The sequence below is a fragment of the Berghia stephanieae genome, chromosome 10, assembly GCF_034508935.2.
Source record: "Berghia stephanieae isolate SIO BIC M18660-M18661 chromosome 10, UCSD_Bste_1.3, whole genome shotgun sequence".
Classification (NCBI taxonomy): Eukaryota; Metazoa; Mollusca; class Gastropoda; order Nudibranchia; family Aeolidiidae; genus Berghia; species Berghia stephanieae.
Genome location: NC_088369.1, coordinates 3,352,034 through 3,367,033, shown reverse-complemented (window position 1 = coordinate 3,367,033; position 15,000 = coordinate 3,352,034). Strand labels below are relative to the sequence as shown.

Below are 15,000 nucleotides of genomic sequence, written 5' to 3'. Positions count from 1 at the left end.
CTTTAACCGTTCAGTAACCACTTCGTACCCAAAAGGTACTGTAGGCGAGTTCGGCTACCTGCCTCGTTCATTGATTGGTCTTGAGCAAGTCACCTCGCCCTAGCTCAATTTGCGAAGCTAGCTCTGCACTTCGACTCGCTGACGCCTGGGTTATTCCAGTTTTCCCTTGGAATAGACCCTAAAGACAAATTGTTGTCCCTTGGGGATGAATAAAGGGAATTTATTAATTATTTATTTATCTATTATTCAATGTCGGTAAATATTTTAGTCTAGGGGACAAGGTTTTATTAAAATGACCCTAATCTTTCTTGAGAAAAAATAAAAACCCAAAAAACTCTCAAACCTGGAAATTCCTTAGTCCCAAATTTGGAGTACATCTGGCCACCTGGTGTGTTACTAAAATTATCTTATCCAATCATAATCATATGATGCGGCTCTGTGGTCTACTGGTGTGACACTCGGCTTCGGATCTGAAGTTCCTGGGTTCGATCCATGCTCTGAGAGGCCCATAGCTGAGTCTTTTGAAAAGGCTCTCTACTCACATTCTCTCATCGTACTTAGGTGTGAAATGAGTACCTGGCCGTTAATAGCGTTGTCTCTGTCGGGAAAAAAATGTAATATCGCCTAGCAGTCGTCATGTTTCGTCCAACTTGTTTCGTGTTGCTGTTTGGCCAGGGACCGACGTTTACATATATCCGGGTCTGACACCCGAACCAACCCACTTATAGGCCTATTCTAACATTGTTGGAATGGACAATATTTTGCGTAATTTTTTTAGATTTCCATTGCAACAATGAGCCCATAAGAAATTGAATTATCAGACCTGCAAATAAGTGCACGTCGCCAGGGACTCTTTGTAAAGCCCATTGAGAACGTTTAGTGGATATTGCGCTATATAAAAGCTCCAGTTGTTTCTTTTGTTCGATCTATAAGTGAAAGCAAGTTTTTGCTATTGGACCGGCTGTTGGGTGATTAATTAATTCTGTTACATAAAGTTTTGTGCGTTATGAATAAAAATATTATTAGCCGAAAAGGGGTCTTGAGACCAAAACGTTCCATGTTTGGGGTTTTTGTTTTTATTTTGAAGCCGTCATATTCCGGTTGGGGTTCCTGATCTCCCATAGTGGGCAGGGAGGTACATATTGTGTCTTCTATCCCCTTATATCTGTTTTCCAACTTGCTTTCTGTCTTTGTCTTGTAATGAGATTACTTGGTTTTGTCCTGGCCCTGACCGGATACCCTTGGTGAGAGGGAAACAGTCAAATGTATAGTTAGTTTTGGGAGATGATATTTTTTTCCTTTAAATCATCTCTCTGTCATGCACTGTATTATGTTTTGTTTACATATGATATATGATTTATAAAAAATTTGAGTGTATTCCTCTAGTGAGCACCTGTGCTTGTCCTGGAAGAGACTTTTATGTGATCTCAAACTAAGTACAATGCTCTTGAATTCTACATCTGTTCCCTATGTGAATCAGTTCCCCCTTGTCTTCCATTTCCTTGGGCACTTTCATTGTAATTTTAGAGCTTTTCACTATCCCATTTTCTTCCTTTTTACTGGCGCTGATATGACCTTAATGTGTTGAAAGCGCCGTAAAATCCTTAAAAACATAAAAACCAAAACGAAGCCGCCATACTTCTTTGTGTTCATTACTTAATTCAGCCGATTCCCAGTCGAGGTGTGTTTTTTTTTTCTTATTTCTTTGAATTTTTTCTCTCGCTAATTTAAAATTCAGATTTGGTCCAAAGATTCTATCAGTTTTATGTCAATGACAGTTATAAAAAAATAATAGTAAAATGAATTTTAAACAAATTAGCCAATATCATACAACCAAAAATAAACAAACAAACAAACAATTACTCAAAGACGGGTTTATAAAATAGAACGATTAATTCTAACAAGTTTGAAGACAATTATTCTAGCTAGCAGTTTAATATCACTTTGACTAGTTGTCATGTGTGAGTATATTTCACCTGCCGGGCAGATGTTGTGAGTATTTTACTTAAACGCATAACATCAATATTTAATATTAACGGCTTTATACTTGAACTTGACCTTTATATAGCGCAATATCCACTAAATGTGCTCAAAGGGGTCACTGGTCAACAGCAACATTTAACATGTAGGACGGGACATGATGCCTGTTAGGCGATACTACAATTTTTCGGACAAACACAACGCTGTTAACGGCCAGGTACTCATTTTAGACCTGAGTACGGTGAGAGAATGTGAGCAAAGAGCCTTTTCCAAGGACTCAACAATGCGCCTAGCGAGGCTCGAATCCAGGGCCTCCCGATCCGAAAGCGAGTGTCATACCACTAGACCACATAGCCGCAGTTTAGTTTCAATTTGACTATTTGTATGTGTTAGTATATTTCACTTGACGGGCAGATGTTGTGAGTATTTTACTTAAACGCATAGCATCAATATTTGATATAAACGGCTTTATACTTAAAAGTATTTTAGAAAGGAATCGTTGAGGACTGACTGATCCCGTCTCTGGATGTCAAAAAAAAAAAGGGGCAGGGGACACAGTTGAATGCAGTCAACCGCATTTGATCTATGCATCATTCATTCCCCCAATTAATACTTATCTTTATTTTTTCCTTCGAGCTTACTTCAAGCAGCAACGTTTTCATGATTGAGTATTTTATTTAAACGCATAGCATCACTATTTTATATTAACGGCTTTATTTATACTTCCGAGTGTTTTAGAAAGGAATCGGTGAGAACTAAGTGATCCCTTCTCCGACTGTCACAAAATGACAGCGGACACTGTCGAATGCATTTATTTGATATATGCGTCTTTTCTTCCCCTATCACTTGTCCCCCCCCCCCCCCAACTCACCCCCTCACCCCCACAGCCCACACATACACACACACACACACACACACACACACACACATACATACACACACATACCAGTTGGAACAAAAAGTCGCAATAATATATGATATTATTGGCAAAGTAGCAACGACGAATAACGTTGGTGATTTGTACAGACCTGCTTCGTACTTCAAACAAAATCGTAACATTACGAATTTTTGACTCCAGTTACAGAACTGAATAAATACTATGTGACCCATCGGCTCTAAACGGTATTTTGTCGGGATGAACCAGATACTAAAAAGCTAAATTAAAGCTAAACTGGTCAAAAATTTGAATTATTGCTATTTATCATTCTAAGATACGATATTCATTCTCTTCAATAAAACATACAAACTCATTGCAAGTCTGGTATTTCTGGCCATAAATTTAATTTACAGCATCTTATTCATTCCGACATAATACCGTTTTGAGACGAAGGGTCACATATGCGTTTTTGACTCAATAAATCCTACCGAAATGAAAAATATAGTGCCACAGAACTAATGTGTACTTATTTTCAGGTTTGATAACCCAATTTTGTTTTGGGCTCATCGTTGTAATGGAAATAAGAAAATCTCAAAAAATGACGCAAAATATTGTCCTTTACAACAATGTCATACTAGGCCCATAAAGATGTTCGGATGTCAGACCTGCATATCTGTACACGTCGCATAGAACCTATAATTAAGACTTCTGAGATTATTTCTTTTATCATGCTGAACCAAACATATTAATTTGTAAAGTGGGACTGCGTGGGTCAGCGGTACGGTCTTTGCTTCGTACACAAAAGGTACCGAGTTCGACTACCCGCCGCGTTGTGTGGCCTTGAGCAAGTCATCTCGCCTTAGCTCAATTTGCGGCGCTGCATTGCGGCTGACGCCTGGGTTATTCCAGTCTTCCCTTGGAATAGACCCTAAAGAAAAATTTCCCCTTAGGGATGAATAAAGGGAATTTAGTTATTTTATTATTTTATTTATTTATCGTGATTTATATTTTTTCCCCTTGAAAACTACAAATAAATAATAATGTGAAATTGAATGTAAGCTTCAATTTAATTACAAAAACAGATCAAATGAACGTTTCGGATTCATCTTAACTACGCCACTACCACATCTTTTCATTCATCTGTGGTATTTCATTCATCCTGTTTTGTTGATAAAGGGGAAACCCGAAACCTTCATTTGATCTGTTTTTGTAATTAAATTGAAGCTTACATTCAATTTCACATTATTATTTATTTCTTCGAACTTCCAGCAGCAACATTTAGATTATCTTGAAAACTACGACTTTCTGAATTAATGTTAAGTGAGCAGCTCGATAGATAGTTCGAAGATGACGTCACTCAGGCCTTTGTTATTGTTTTTGCCATCCGCGTTTGTGAGTTGTTCTCACTAAACTGTATTAACCAGACTATAAAAGTTCATTGTTACACAGAGTTTGTGTGTTGGTCCGTTATACTTCCGGATGGCAATGTTGTGAACTCCTTGGCCAAGCGCATACTATCTATACTTGTATAGATAGTTCGAAGATGACGTCACTCTTGTCTTTGTTATTGTTTTTTGCCCTCCGCGTTTATGAGTAATGCTCACTGAATTGTATTAACCAGACTATAAACGTTCATGGATACACACAGTGTTGTGTGATGGTCTGTTATACTTCCGGATGGCAATGTTATGAGCTTCTTAGCCAAGTGCATACTATCTATAGCTGCATTGATAGACTGATGGGTTGTCACAAGCCCGTTGTGACTTCTTTCTACCTGACAAGTTGACGACGATTTGCGAGAAATCGTTACCGTTTCTGCGCTGTGTTCAGATAACAAAGATTAGATATTTCCAAATCGCAATTTATAAAAAAAAACAAGACAAACAGATGCGCAGTGAGTGATGCACATACAAACTTATTAAGACACTGACCGGTAGTGAGTGATGCACATACAAACTTATTAAGACTGACCGGTAATCAGAAAGCTTTATCCCCAGTGGATCTTTTCTTTTTTTTTTTTTTTGGTGATGGTTTAATGTTTCTTGTATTTTTCTTTCTTGCTTTGTCCGGCACCCTTCATAGACACTTGTTCAGTTCGTTATGATGCACATATAATTGACTAGAACGTGCTTGCAGATATTATGATGACCCAAATTGTTAGAATATGCTCATTGTTGTAATGGAAATATACTCAAACCAACGTAAAATATTGTCCATTTACAACAATGTTAACTCAGAAAACAATCCCTTTCAGAGCCATTAGCCTCATGGAGCCGAAGTTTATCCCGGTTTCTATAGCGTGAAACGGACAATAGAAATTACTTGCGACCCTTTGGATAGGACGCTAATCTATCGCAAAGTACTTTCCGCAAGAACTAACATACCCAGCTACCCAATCACTGCTGAGTGGTGGGGGGGGGAGGATCAGGAGAAAAATAATCTCGACCGTACCTGGGATCGATCTCAGTCCCTTTAATTGTGAAGTGAGTGCTCTACCAACTGAGCTGTCGGCACCCCCAATGTTGAATCAAGCCAACCCGTAAGTGTTTGGTTTTCAGACCTGCTAATATTTGACCAACCGTCTCAAAACGGTATTATGTCTGATTGACCAAGTTGAAGTAAATTGATGGTCCGCGGATCAAACCTCTGAAGTCCCGATTTTCATGATCGGCGGATCAAACCTCTGAAGTCTCGATTTTCACGATCGGCGGATCAAAACTCTGAAGTCCCGATTTTCACGATCGGCGGATCAAACCTCTGGTCCCGATTTTCACGGTCGGCGGATCAAACCTCTGGTCTCGATTTTCACGATCGTCGGATCAAACCTCTGAAGTCTCGATTTTCACGATCGGCGGATCAAAACTCTGAAGTCTACATACGAGCTTTGCACGCCATGTTTTATTGAATTGATGACATCAGAGGTCCGATCAGCCCCCAAAACATTAAATATAACACGGTGCGCAAAGCAGCTTGTATGTAGACTTCAGAATTTTGATCCGCCCATCGTGAAAATCGGGACTTCAGAGGTTTGATCCGCCGATCGTGAAAATCGGGACTTCAGAGGTTTGATCCGCCAACCACCGAAATGACTGCAACTGTTAGGATCTATAATTGTCTTCAGACTTATTAGATTTGTTAATTTTATAGATAGAACGAAGGTGACGTCACTCCTGTCTTTGTTATTGTTTTTTTTTTTTTTTTTTGCCATCCACGTTTATGAGTAATTCTCACTAAACAGTATTAACCAGACTATAAAAGTTCATGGTTACACATAGTTTTGTGTGTTGGTCCGTTATACTTCTGGATGGCAATATTGTGAGCTTCTTAGCCAAGCGCATACTATCTATAAACCAGTCTTTGAGTGATTTTTTGTTTGTTTCTTTATTTATTTTTGATTGCATGATATTTACTAATTAAAAATCATTTATCTTTTTTTTATAATGGGAGCGATCTATATTCGTGTTTTCGTCCAACCGAGTCATCAATCACATTTGTTGCTGTACAACGATTGGACATTTCTGAATATATCTAAACACTCTGCTTTGTTTATGAAAGTTGTAAAAATACCCATGGGTCATGATGAGTAAAATGATCAATTTTGACGTTGGACATTTCTCGATCTGTGAACACTTTTCACTATGTGGGTCATTTTGAGCACACTTTGCAATGTGACCAATGACCTCGAGCACATTGCCATCCGGAAGTATAACGGACCAACACACAAAACTATGGGTATCCATGAACGTTTATAGTCGGGTTAATACAGTTCAGTGAGCATTACTCATAAACGCGGATGGCAAAAAACAATAACAAAGACCTGATTGACGTCATCTTCGAACTATCTATGGATCGTGCCCAGTATCCATAGACATAAAACTCACATAATCTTTGAACCAAATAAAAATTGTAAAATAGTGGGGGGAAAAGAAAGGAAAAAGAAAATAAAGACATATACACCAAAACTTGACAAAACGAAAACATATCTTGACTGTAGAGAAAAGTCATGGACGTATTCCAGTTTCATTTTTAGCCCAACGCCAGTCAAATTAATTGTCTTATGAGTATTTGATTTTACGAGAATATCCGATCAAATGAAATTAAAAAAAAAAGAATTTATTCCATGTAAAGTATGACTTACTTGACTTATGCATCTTTGCTCCTGGCGGAGCATTGGGCCTCAACAGCACTCTTCCATCTTCTTCTGTCCTTGGCACAGACCTTTGCCTCACTCCAGGTAAGATTGGAGACGCTCAAATCTTGGTGAAGGCTTCTCCTCCACGTCTGTTTTGGACCATGTAAAGTATGCATTGATATATGTTTTGACTCCACATATCTTACTGGAAAAGAAACATAGATCAAATGCAGTTGACTGCTCTCGGCTGTGTTCGCTGTCATTTTCTGACATCCAGAGAAGGGATCAGTTCTCACCGATTATCATTCATCTCTAGAACACTCTTTAAGTATAAAACTGTTATTATCCAATTTTGATGTTATGCATTTAAGTAAAATATCCATCGATTGTAAAGTCTGTGTGGTTTGCTATGTTTACAAATCATTTTCTATTGTTTACATTATGACTACTGTCCGAGAGGCGTGGTTATCTAGGTGTCTATAGATAGAATATAGTTGACCTCTTTGTCTTTGTTTTTTGCCATCCGTGTTTATGAGTAATTCTCACTAAATTGTATTAACCAGACTATAAACGTTCATGGATACACACAGTTTTGTCTGCTAGTTCGTCATATTTCCGGATGGCAATTTTGTGAGTTTCTTTGCCAAGCACATACTATATATAGAACACAACACTATGTTTGGTATGCTTAACACGTTTCCATACTACTTACTTAGCATCAGAGAGTGTTGTTGTGTGTTAAAATGTATGATAAGATGAGAGATAATAATTGGAAATAGGTACACATAATCTGATTCGTGTTAATAGGATTCAATAGTCTGATGTCACGTCCCCCAGCAACCAGCAGCTTGGTTCTAAACAAAGTAAATCGGAACTTTTTATTCTTTATGCTGGCTAGAACTTTTTCACAAGTCATGTGATCAGAATGCATAAAAGTCAAAACATGATCAGATTTATAATGTTTCTCTCCCCTGGATACACTTTTATGCTCGTCGGAGAATTATTTTATAAGGGCGGTGATGAAGGAGATAATGGCATCCGCCATTGTTCCGATAGTTTAGAACCAGTTACTATGCGTCATTACAAGGGAAGTGATGTCACGACTATTGAACCCTATTTGTATTGAGTGTAGTTAAATAACGCGTTGTTTACATGTAACAAAACTTTATTAAAGTTAGATAACTTTTAGCTTGCAACACACTTACGTCCAAGCGGTTGTTGTTGTGTGTTAAGAATTATAGTGATAAGAGCAGAGATAGTGTGACTGGAAATATACACATTCCGATTGGTTTAATCGGTGGCAGAGATCTGTTATCTATGATTAATGGAGTCCTACTTATATTTCTTGTTTATCGTGGTATATGTGGTCTTGTGGTATGACACTCGCTTTCGAATCGGAAGGTCCTGGGTTCGACCCTCGCTCGGCGCATAGTCGAGTCCTTGTGAAAAGGCGTTTTACTCACATTCTTTCACAGTACTCATGTGAAAATGAGTAGCTAGCCGTTAACAGCGTCGGAAAAAGTGTGATATCGCCGAATAGGCGTCATGTCTCGTTCTACATGTTACATGTTGTGGTTGGTCAGGGATCCTTTGTAAAGCTCTTGAAGACGTTTTGTGGATATTGCTCTCTATAAAAGCTCAAGTTGTATTTTTTTTATTTTTTTTTTTCTTTTTTACATTTACAAATATTACCATCATCATCTCAGCACATATTTGCAGGTCTGATAACCTAACAGAAATTGGATTCAATAGTCTGATGTCACGTCGCCCAGCAACGGTGGCCATTGTGATTCTAAACAAAGAAAATCGGTACTTTTTATTCTTCATGCTGGCTAGAACTTTTCATATGTCTTGAGATCAGAATGTGTAAAAGTCAAAACAGATTTATTAGATCAGATTTATAATGTATTTGTTCCTCTGGATACGCTTTTATGTTCGTCGGAGAAATATTTCATAAGGGCGTCCACCATTGTTCCGATAGTTTAGAGCCAGTTACTAAGTTACCATGCGAGATTACGAGGGAAGTGACGTTACGTCTGTTGAAGCGTATTATGGGCTTGATTTAACACTGTTGCAATGAACATGATCTTGCGCGGTTTTGAGATTATCTACATTTTCACAAGAACTTCGCCGAAGTCCCGAGTTTGAGAGTTTTTGCCAAGATGAGGGTCATTTAAAAATCGATCGATATTTGAAGGACAAGTTTTCTGGTCATATTTTAAAATATGAGTTTTTCCAGAGTAAGGCAGAATAATGCTGCTGTGTGTCTATAGATTGTTCAAAGATGACGTCATTCAAGTCTTTGTTATGGTTTTTGCCATCCACGTTTATGAGTACTTCTCATTAAATTGTATGAACCAGACTCTAAAAGTTCATGGTTAATGGTTACACATGGTTTTGTGTGATGGTCCGTTCTACTTCCGGATGGCAATATTGTGAGCTTCTTAGCCAAGCGCATACTATCTATAATATAGATAAGAGCTAAGAAGCTCACAACATTGCCATCCAATATTAGAAATAATAATATGCTTTATAAGGACACAGTGAGTGGGTCAGTCGTTCGCAGACCTGCCTGAGGTTACGAAAAATTCGTTGAATTACGACATTTTGGGTCCAGTTTCATAACTTCATGAACATCTCTAAGTCATTAAAAGTTAAAGATAGTATGCGCTTGGCTAAGAAGCTCACAACATTGTTATCCGGAAATATAACCGACCAACACACAAAACTCTGTGTAACCATGACCTTTTATGGTCTGGATAATACAGTTAAGTTAGAATTACTGATAAACGTGGATGGCAAAAAAAAAAAAAAACAACAAAAAAAAAAAAAAAAAAACAATAACAAAGACCGGAGTGACGTCATTCTATCTATTGAAAATGAAAGTTGATGCCAAACTTTGGATTTTGAAGTGTTTTCCCTCACAAAATCCACAGTTTGGCATTAACTTTCATTTTCAATAGATAGAATGAAGTTGACGCCACTCGGGTCTTTGTTATTGATTTTTGACATCCACGTTTATGAGTAATTCTCACTAAACTGTACTATCCAGACTATACTTCCGGTTGACGATGTGAGCTACTTAGCCTAGCGCATACTAGGCTACTCGTAACTATAGATAGTTTGCGCTTGGCTAAGAAGCACACAACATTGCCATTCGGAAGTATAATGGACCAATACACAAAACTGTGTGTTACCTTGAACGTTTATAGTCTGGTTACTACAGTTTAGTCGGAATCCTCATAAATTCGGATGGCAACAAGCAATAACAAAGACCCGAGTGACGTCAATTTCATACTGTCTATAAGTTTTAATTGTTGATTTTTAAATTTAACTATACTGACTACAATTTTCATCTCCTATGCCTAAAAATTACGAATTTTTACATTTCCAAGTCGGCAGATCTGTGTTAGTTTCCAGGTAGATAATAAATAAATAGTCACTAAATAGTAATCGAGATGGAGTGATCGTCGTGTTGTAGACAGAGTTGGAACGGACGGCTACGGATTACGCTCGAATTTTCGTTTACGTTTCCATAATATTATTATATCGGAATTCGTAAACTCAGACGATGAATCGAACAGTGCCATCACTAAAAAGAAAAGAAAGAAATTCTTCAGAGCCGTTAGCGTTGAATCGGACAAAAACAATTGCTTGTTATCCTTTTGATAGGACGCTAGTTTGTCGTAATGTACTTTCCGAAATATCTAACAGATCCAGCTACCCAATCACTGCTGGACGGAGAGAGGATTCTCTTTACCCACATTCTCTCACCGTACTCAGGTATAAAATGAGTACTTTGTCGTTAACAGCGTTGTCTCTGTCCGAAATAATTGCAATATCGCCCAACAGTCTTTATACATGTCCCGTCCCAATTAATGTTAAATGTCTCTGTTGGCCAGGGGCCCCTTGTAAAGCGTTTTGAGCACGTTTAGTGGATATTACGCTATATAAAAGCTCAATTTTTACTTCCTTTTTCTTCTTTTTTTTTTTAAGAGTTGGGTGAGAACAAATCTTGACTGCACAAGGGATCGATCTCGGGTCCTTTGCGTGTAAAGTGTAAAATAAACGCTCGCTCTACAAACTGAGCCATCGGGACCCCCTGCCTTGATACGTACTTTACCGTACATGGGGCTGCCAGGTGGCCAGAGGTCCTCGTAGCCAATTGGATTCAATAGTATGATGTCACGTCGCCCAGCAACGGCGGCCATCTTGGTTCTAAACAAAGAAAATCCGTACTTGTTATTCTTCGTGCTGGCTAGAACTTTTCAATATGTCTTGTGATCAGAATGTGTAAAAGTCAAAATATGATCAGATTTATAATGTTTTTTTTTTCCCCCTCTGGATACGCTTTTATGCTCGTCGGAGAAATATTTAATAAGGGCGTCCGCCATTGTTCCGATAGTTTAGAGCCAGTTACTAAGTTACCGTGCGTCATTCGAAGGAAGTGACGTTGCGACTGTTGAAGGGTATTTCGACCTCAAAAGTGGCAAAATGAAACCTCATGTGACCACGCTCTACTAATGCTGTGACCCATTTGAAAAACTGATCGGTATAATAGAAACACGATTCTCTCTCTGTAACTAATTTTGGCCACACACGCGGCCATCTGGCAGCCCTGGTATAGCCTGAGACTACTCTCCTTGAAGAAAAACGCATGAGGAAAATGTGACAATCCATGAAATTAAATGAAAGTGAAAATAATTGAGTTGTTGTTTATCAAAGTAATCATTGAAATAAATTATTATGCTCTCATTGGATGAACTATTAACTACAACTCACTGTTCACTTTCTTTTGGTGGTCGCCGCCCTGAGTTGCGACTAATTTAGTGATCAGTGTCAGGCTATAAGTTTAGGAATGGAATGTAACGTTTGTTTCAGTGTTTAATGTATTGTAAATTGCGGTCATTTGGTCTTGTTGTATGACACTCTCTTTCGGATTGGACGGTCCTGGGTTCAAACCTCGCTCGGCGCATAGTTGAGTCCTTGGAAAAGGTTCTTTCTTTACTCACATTCTCTCACCGTAGTCGGGTGTAAAATGAGTACCTGGCCGTTAATAGTGTTGTCTCTGTCGGAAAAAAATGTAATATTGCATAAAAGGCGTTATGTCTCGTCCTACATGTTACGAGTTGTTGTTCGTTAGGGAACTCATTGTAAAGCGCTTTGAGCACGTGTAATGGTTATTGTGCTATATAAAAGCTCAAGATTTGTAAGGTAATCATGCATTGTAATGATTGATTTATATAGGACACAGAATCCCGGAAGTGCTCCAAACCCTTACACATACAAAGACCATAGGAAACACAAAACACAAATATAATAATTAGTATTATTACGTTTTAAAGCGTTTGATGACTTTAGAAAAAAGAATATGGAAATATTTTATTTTTAAAATACTTGAAAAAAATGTGACGCTGTTTCAATACGAAGGAGAAATCAAAACCGTCGAACATTTGGAAACAAGAAATAAGTTAATAATTGCTAAGTTTGATTAAAAATCTATGATTGGTTAAGATTCTATATAGACTATTTACCAAAGTCGTATAAAAATTACATTATCGAAAGTTTCCAAACTTGCGTCTTCTATTTAGCAGTGCTGTGTGTCTAGTGTAGAAAGTTTCACCGCCTCGTTGAAAATCAAATAGCCTATTGGGATATATAGCTTCTGGAATATTTTTTTCTTATAACAATGTTACATAATTTACAATACAACGCAGCAGAAATCATATTTGATTTATTTCTAAAGATTAAATGGTTTCCAATGAGTCCTGACTTGAATAAAATGGACTACAGCAAAATATGGACAATGATGTCAAACAGTGTGTAAGAGTCGTACAACGTTTTACACAAATGCACAGCTAAAGAGTCAATTCAAATTTCATGGAATCGAATCATTATCTAAGACATTATAAAAAAAAAACAATTCGATACTGTAAAAACAAAAGGCTACGCATAATCATAAAGCATGATGGGGGATCGACAGATCGTACCAAAATTTGATAAGTCGTCAAAGTCTTCGATGTGGTAACTTTGGAGTGTACCTATCTTTAAAAACAATCGTCAAATAAATATTTCACAATATATTTTTCTGAAATTTTGTGTACATAAAGTTCAATAAATTGGTTTGATTATGGTGAAATGTCAGACTGGCACCACTTATGGTCTGGCGGTTTCAGGCTTTTAAAGATTTCCAGTTTTGTTGGGAGTTTTTTTCTCGCATCCCATATAAAATATTCGTGTTCGAAAGCGATAAAAGCTAACGCGTTTGTTCAATAGTAGAGTTCGAGAATAACTTACAAACTGAAAACGAATAACACGTGTGTTGTTGTGACTGATCGTCGGGATGAATTTATCATGTTGGTGGTAGTTGGCGTGACAGGTTTGTCTAAAGACTTCAGTGATATGTTTCTAAGTTATGCAAAGTATAGATAGTATGCTCTTGGCTAAGAAGCTCACAACATTGCCATCCGGAAGTATAACGGACCATCCGCGTTTGAGTAATTCTCACTAAACTGTATTAACCAGACTATAAACGTTTAAGGTAACACACAGTTTTGTGCGTTGGTCCGTTATACTTCCGGATGGCAATGTTGTGAGTTTCTAAGCCAAGCGCATGCTATCTATACCAAGTGACCGGATTGTTTATTATCATTCGTTACGGGGATTGGATAAGGATTATTTCTAACTCTATTTCATCCAAAGGACTTTAATATTGTCAGCTTTATAAAGGTGAACTGTTACTGTTATCTTCAAATTGGAACAGTGTGGCTCAGCGGTACGGACTTTGCTTCGTACCCGAATGGTACCGAGTTCGATCACCCGCCGCTGCTGCGCTGTTTGTTCTTGAGCAAGTCACCTCGCCTTAGCTCATTTTGCGGTGCTGCACTGCTGCTGACACCTGGGTTATTCCAGTCTTCCCTTGGAATAGACCCTAAAGACAAATTTCCCCTATAGTATGAATGGAGGGATTTTATTTTTTATTTTTCAATTATAATTAATAAAATACATAAAATTCCCCTTATTCATCTAATAGGAGAAATGTGTCTCAATGGTCTATTCCAAGGGAAGACTGGAATAACCCTGGCGTTAGCCGTAGTGCAGTGCCGCAAAATGAGCTAAAGCAAGATGACTGACTTGCTCAAGGCTACACAACGTAGCGGGTATTCGAACTCGGTATCTTTCGGGTACGAAGCAAAGACCGCACCGCTGAGCCACGCTGTTCAAGTTGTGTGAATATTTCCTTAGCTTTTATTTAAATGTGGCCCACGTCTCTAAGAGGTGTTATGTAGGATGCTCTTGATGTTGAAAATTGATTTAATAACAAAAAAAAAATGAAACTTTGGGTTGATTATAGAGCGACCGTCTACCGGCCAGGCGGAGTTGTCGTAACAGTAAGATAGTGGGTTCGAACTTCAATCGCCGCCAAGTTTTTTATTCTCTATTGTCCTCTGACTTTTTTCTTCTCACTACATTTCTTATTATAAACAGAAACATAAGTCCGTATTGACAATACTTTTACTTCCAAACACACTTTTCGGGGTCCAATTCATTCATAATACCGTTATGAGACGTTGGGCCACTATTATTTTTTTTTTCAATCTGTACAATTTTCATAGAATGCTAACTACATCATAATTCAATTCAAGGGTTTATTTTCAGGCAATTGCCAAAATAACTCATACCTACATGGATAAAAATATTTCCAATCAACAGATCAAAGTAAGTAAAATCAATAATAAAGCAAAGCAAATGATGATAGTAATAGTAATAATAATAATGATAATAATAATAATAATAAAGATGATAATAATAATATAATAATAATAATAATAATAATAAAATAATAATAATAATAATAATAATAATAATAATAATAATAAAGATGATAATAATGATGATAATAATAAAAAAGATAACGATAATATCGATAATAATGATAATAACGATAACAATGATAATGATGATAATAATAATAATAATAATAATAATAATAATAATAATAATAATAATA

General features: G+C 37.3%; 2 protein-coding genes across 12 annotated transcripts in view; one reads left to right on the top strand and one right to left on the bottom strand.

The window, feature by feature from the left end:
• LOC144955978 (uncharacterized) overlaps positions 1-7,700 on the bottom strand; it is a 46,627-nt gene extending 38,927 nt beyond the window's left edge. The window contains exon 1 of the mRNA XM_078886240.1: positions 6,996-7,700. The gene's annotated coding sequence lies outside the window, so the exon portion shown is untranslated. The remainder of the gene's footprint in view (positions 1-6,995) is intronic.
• The window catches only part of LOC144956086 (uncharacterized), a 51,689-nt gene that overhangs the window by 7,028 nt on the left and 29,661 nt on the right, over positions 1-15,000 (top strand). For 3 of the 11 annotated variants that reach the window (XM_078886425.1, XM_078886419.1, XM_078886420.1), the window contains exon 1: positions 13,536-13,718. The exons of 4 other annotated variants lie outside the window; for them this stretch is intronic. The gene's annotated coding sequence lies outside the window, so the exon portion shown is untranslated. Of the gene's footprint in view, positions 1-13,329; positions 13,369-13,535; positions 13,719-15,000 lie in introns of those variants that run through there. 4 more of the 11 variants (XM_078886431.1, XM_078886429.1, XM_078886424.1 and 1 more) reach the window with 3 other exon arrangements.